Here is a 6,000-nt window from a genome sequence, read left to right as displayed (position 1 = left end):
AAAAACATTTTAAAGTTCTGATCCCTTTTTCCTCGGCATATTTTTAAGTTATATTTATTGTCACAGTGCTAGCCCGGGACGGATAAGCATCGTGTCTTTTTGCTGTCAGTCTTTTTATTATCATTTTAACATTTATTATGTTAGGCATATTTTATTCATAGGTTAACTTTAAATGTAAGTTATACTATTGTCAGTTCTTGCATGCTGTTTTTACTCTATGATTTTACACCAGGACAAGAATGTGTCTGTTTTTAACTAACATGACTAATAAAAATACGAATATGAATGTTCACCACTTGTCAATAATGTCGAGAAGTTATAACAGCAAAGACATGAAAATAAAAGGAAATACACTCGATGCCAATGAAATCACGAAAGGGATAGATCATGGGGGCAGACGGATCGAATTCCGAAGAGTCGTCAAAGAACAGACGCAAAACAAACAATCCAGATTATCATCTCCCCCAGGATAATACAGAGTCACAAACTCGTTCTTTAAAAATCGAATCAAAGTAAGCAGTAAGCATGACAAATCGTTTAAAAATAGTTTTGAAATTTTTGAATCAAATTGCAAAAGGTTTTCAGCGTTTTCAAGGAGGGACTTAATTATTAGTCCAAAAATCATACATTTTTTCCCCCAAAATTCTTTTTCCGGCTGAAATTGGAAACTGCACGTAACGAACATGGGTCAAAATCAGATAAAATCAACGAAATCATAACAATCAATGTTGAGAAAACTTCACTTGAATGTATTTTGATTTTTCACGACGAGAAAAATTTGGGCAAAGGGTGGGGAATGGGTTTCGGCAAACTTTGCCAAAACAAGTGTGTGGGTTTCAGTTTTCTTGACCAGACAAACATCTATGGGAATAGTTACGATACCGGTACTCCGCAATTATTGTTCCATTATTCTGTAATTGGTACATCTTTGAAGTTTCATCTCTGTTACAAAATTAGTCGGTAGTAGGCGAAATCTTTATTCCAAGACGTGACCAATTTAAAACCCCTTTTCTGACAACCAATGCAAGTTCAACGGGTGCATTATGTTATACCTGTTCTCCAAACCTAACCCTAACCATTAAACCCTAACCCTAAAACCCACTGCGGAACCGCTCAAATGATTAGATTTAAGGACGCCAAGGACAAATCAAGACAAACAGAAACAAATCAAAGCAGGAGTTAAATTATGCTTGGTCTCATGAACTTGTTCACAAAAATCGATTACAATAGTTTCAATTAACACATGATCTCAATTTGAGCAAACAAAAACAACTGTTACAAAAAGTACTGATAAGATAGATAGATAAGGTTCCCAGATTCAAAGAGTAGAAGTAGGGGGAGGGTACGGCGACAAACCCATGATCTCCGCCCCCTCCCCCCGTCTCTGCCCCCGTCCCCACCCGCCCCCACCCACCCCTCCCAATGATCCCCCTCCCAATATCTCAGTCTCAGCCCCAGGCCAAAACCGGGGCCCAATATCTCTCGTCTTGAAGATCTCTCTCTGTCCAGGTACCATATCAAAACCTTACTCTCCCCCACTTATAAACAGCGCCCTCTAAAAAATTTCCTTTTGTGAATATTAATCAGCAACCATGGATAAACGTTTCATAGAGATGGATAGCTAGACTGGCTCCCGCGGGGAGCCACTTGATTGTTTTATCTATGGGTACACACCGGTAAATCGATCCGCCAAGCTCATGAATAAAAGTTATACCCTCAAAATATTCTATATTAGAGAGTTCTGAGCGCCGTAAAATTGGGGAATTGAAGAGATATGGTAGTGAACCTCTGGCCCGGACTTGGGGCTTCCAATTCTGAGCATTTTGGATGCTATTGGGCTCGAAAGTGGCGCTATTTTGCCATGTTGTGGAGGGATCGTTTTTCAAGATGGCTACTTTTCCGCTTTGGGGAAAATAGGGGTCGTCTTCTTTGCGTGAAAATATCTCGAAAAGTCAATGGTCAACCCACCATAAATTGAAAAGAAATCGAAAGATGACACATTGATCATCATTTTTCTGTGCAGCTTGAATACCTGTGAGAGTTTTGAGTATTTTTAAAAGAATTTTGAAGTACGGGCATTTAGCACTAGTGTCTATGGGAGTTTATTTGCAGGTATGCACCCTTATATAAAGTTGACTGGCTCCCGCGGGGAGCCACTTGATTGTTTTATATTATATAAGGTTGACTGGCTCCCGCGGGTAGCCACTTGATTGTTTTATCGTATATAGGGTTGACTGGCTCCCGCGGGGAGCCACTTGATTGTTTTATCTTATATAAAGTTGACTGGCTCCCCGCGGGAGCCACTTGTTTGTTTTATCTTATATAAAGTTGACTATGAATGTTAACAAAGCTACAGGGGATGATCAACTCAGCTGTCGTTTACTAAAAGTTGCTTGCCCTGCCATCCTTCATTCCTTAACCAAAATCATAAATATGTCCTTGATGCATGGACATGTTCCCGAAGGATTGAAGAGTGCCAAAGTGGTACCAATCTTTAAGTCTGGCAATACCTCTGATGTAGGTAACTATCGTCCCATTTCTATCTTGCCAATTGTAAGTAAGATTTTAGAGCGAGCCGTTTGTGATCAGTTGTATGAATTTATCAATGAACATGATCTAATGCATCCTAATCAGTCAGGATTTCGCCCAATGCACTCCACAACCACAATTCTTGCCAAACTGGTCAATCAATGGAGCAGGAATGTTGAACGTGGCGACCTGACAGGAGTGGCTTTCATAGACCTCAGAAAAGCTTTCGATACAGTCAACCACAAAATTCTTTTGACTAAATTAAGCTCACTTGGCTGTTCAGCGAGTGCTCTGAAGTGGTTTGCTAGCTACCTGTCAGGTCGCACACAAAGAGTTTATTTGAACAAAGCCTATTCCGAATCTCAGAGTGTTGTGAATGGTGTTCCACAGGGCTCTATCCTAGGCCCACTGTTGTTCTCTATTTATGTTAACTCTATGCCTTCGTCGGTTAATAATGGTATTGTTGACATGTACGCCGACGACACAACTCTCACAGTTAATGGCAAGACGACTGCGGATGTCGAACACAAATTATCTGTTGCCTTGATGCAGATCTCTAGCTGGCTGAATACAAATCGTCTTGTTTTAAATTATGATAAAACCAATGTGATGATCATAGGATCTAGAGCAAAACTCAAAGACGTCGTCGATTTCAGAGTGGAGGTAAATGACATTGTTCTGAAAAGAGTTCATAAAACCAAATGTCTAGGGGTGATCATTGATGATGAGATGAAATGGACTGATCAGATAGACAAGGTTGTGAGTACTGTGCAAGCAAAATTGGGTATTATTCGCCGGGTGAAACCATATATTCCGGCTGACTCTGTCAAATTACTTTATAATGCGTTTATCTTACCCCATTTTGATTACTGTTTGCAAATCTGGTCAGAAAGATTCAACATGCACACAGACAAGCTGTTTAAACTCCAAAAACGTGCTGCCAGATTAATTCTAGGTAAAGGGTACGATACTCCTTCAAGTGAATTATTTAATACACTAGGCTGGATGCCGTTACCAAAACGATTCAACTACCTGCGAGCAGTACTCATGTACAAATGTACCAACAATCTTGCCCCTACCTACCTGACAGAAGATTTCATTAAAATATCTGACATGCACCATCACTCCACCAGACAAGCAACTGAGGACACCCTGTTCATTCCTAAATATAAATCAAAATGCTTGAAGCATAGTCCTTTTGTTGCTGGGGCTACTGTCTGGAATAGTTTAAATAAAGAAACACGTTCAGCAACCTCAATTGGTTCTTTTAAGTCAATAATGAAACTTTTTAACCGTTTAGGTTGCTTCAAAGTATTGTTTTAATTGTACTTTTTTTTAGCATGTTAAGTGTACTCAATTTTATTGTCTTTATCACTTACAATTTTCTTCTTCTTCTTCTTCTTCTTCTTCTTCTTCTTCTTTTTTTTGGGGGGAGCGTTTGTTGGATTGTTTGTTTGTTTGTTGGGTTGTTAGGGCTGTTTGTTTGTTTGTTTGTTTGTTGGGGTGGTTGGGTGCTTGTTTATTTGTTTGTTGGCTTGCTTGCGTGTTTTGTTTTTGTTTTTAGCATGTTAGGGATGCATGTACTCATTTTTACTGTTTTTATTATTTACAATAGTTTTTTTTAACTTGTTTTTCGTTTGTATTTGCAAGTAGGACTTATTTTGTGATCTGATTCTTAAATTAAACTTCTTAATCTGCACTTTTGTCTATCGTCGTTTTCATATACACATTTATATTGTTTATGTTAAACCCGTTCATGTTTCTTTTATTTAATGATTATTATTTAACGGTTATAGTTTTATATGATCTTATTCCCTATTTGTTTTGATAATTTTATACACTTTTAATCCTTTAAATTGTTAGTTTTGTTTTATTAATTTTAAATTATATGCTCAGGGCCCCGTGGAAGACCACATCATCTTGTGAACGGGCTACCCTGGTAAAAGATCAGAAATAAATAAATAAATAAATAAAGTTGACTGTTTTATCTTATATAAGGTTGACTGGCTCCCGCGGGGAGCCACTTGATTGTTTTATCTTATATAAGGTTGACTGGCTCCCGCGGGGAGCTACTTGATTGTTTTATCTTATATAAAGTGGACTGGCTCCCCGCGGGAGCCACTTGATTGTTTTATCTTATGTAAAGTTGACTGGCTCCCCGCGGGAGCCACTTGATTGTTTTATCCTAACGTCAATGCTTTGTGTAAGGTTGACTGATAAATGTTCAGTCATAGAGATGGATAGCTAGACTGGCTCCCGCGGGGAGCCACTTGATTGTTTTATCTTATATAAGGTTGACTGGCTCCCGCGGGGAGCTACTTGATTGTTTTATCTTATATAAAGTGGACTGGCTCCCGCGGGGAGCCACTTGATTGTTTTATCTTATATAAAGTGGACTGGCTCCCCGCGGGAGCCACTTGATTGTTTTATCCTAACGTCAATGCTTTGTGTAAGGTTGACTGATAAATGTTCAGTCATAGAGATGGATAGCTAGACTGGCTCCCGCGGGAAGCCACTTGATTGTTTTATCCTGACGTCAATTCTTTGTGTAAGGTTGACTAATGTATTTGACGATTACTGGTGGCCAGACTCATTTTTGTTGACATGGTTCCGTGAGAAAGTCAGATACGTTTGTTCATCAGGTACAGATCCATGAAGCGTAATAAATAAAAAACTTCATTTAAAAAAATAACCATTTATAATAAATGAATCTTTTTCAGAGTGAAAACCTTGAGCTATCTTATAAAACAGATCAATGCGATCACCATATAATCATCGAGAATGTTTGTGAAACGTGCGGTAAAATAGTCTCACGTTACTTTGATTTTTCGGCAGAAAATGCGCAAGAAAATCGTATCAATTGGTCCGTTTTAAAAAAGAAATAAAAGAAAAACTGTGGAGAAAGTAATTTTTTCTGTGTGTCCAGAGCAAGACTCAGAAGATGTCCAAGTCAATAAATATAACGAGCTCGTTAATTACAAAACATTGAGGGGAAACGGATGCGTTAAACGGTCGTTAATAGCCGCGTGTTTTCATAATGTAGTTCGATTAGACAAAGAACGAGTTAGAGATTTATTTAAAGTGACTCAAAATCAATTAAATAAGGCACTAAAAAGATACGATGACCACTTAAATAAAGGCGGGGCTGAGGGTGACGCCCTAAGAGGTGAAATAGAGGTATAACTCGGCGGATCGCTTTCATAATGTTTATTTACCGAGAATTTGAACTTGTAAGTTTTTCGATAAGAGATTTTTTTTCTTTTGCCAGCCGTTCGTCTACCCGTTTTTTAACTTCTTTTTCAAAGTCTGTATCGTTTTTAATTTTTTGAAGCTTTGTGCTGGTCTTTGTTCTAATTTGTTGCTTAAGCTCGGTACATTTTGCGAGGTCTCTCGTAATCAATGAGAACTCTTCGTGCGATATATCTCCGTCGTTGATGGCTTGAGACACGTATTCTTCAATCGTGTTAAGTT

The sequence above is a fragment of the Patiria miniata genome, unplaced genomic scaffold (assembly GCF_015706575.1).
Source record: "Patiria miniata isolate m_02_andy unplaced genomic scaffold, ASM1570657v1 HiC_scaffold_10, whole genome shotgun sequence".
NCBI classification, from domain to species: domain Eukaryota; kingdom Metazoa; phylum Echinodermata; class Asteroidea; order Valvatida; family Asterinidae; genus Patiria; species Patiria miniata.
The sequence above is the reverse complement of the archived record's forward strand: the minus strand, read 5'-3'. Positions refer to the sequence as shown.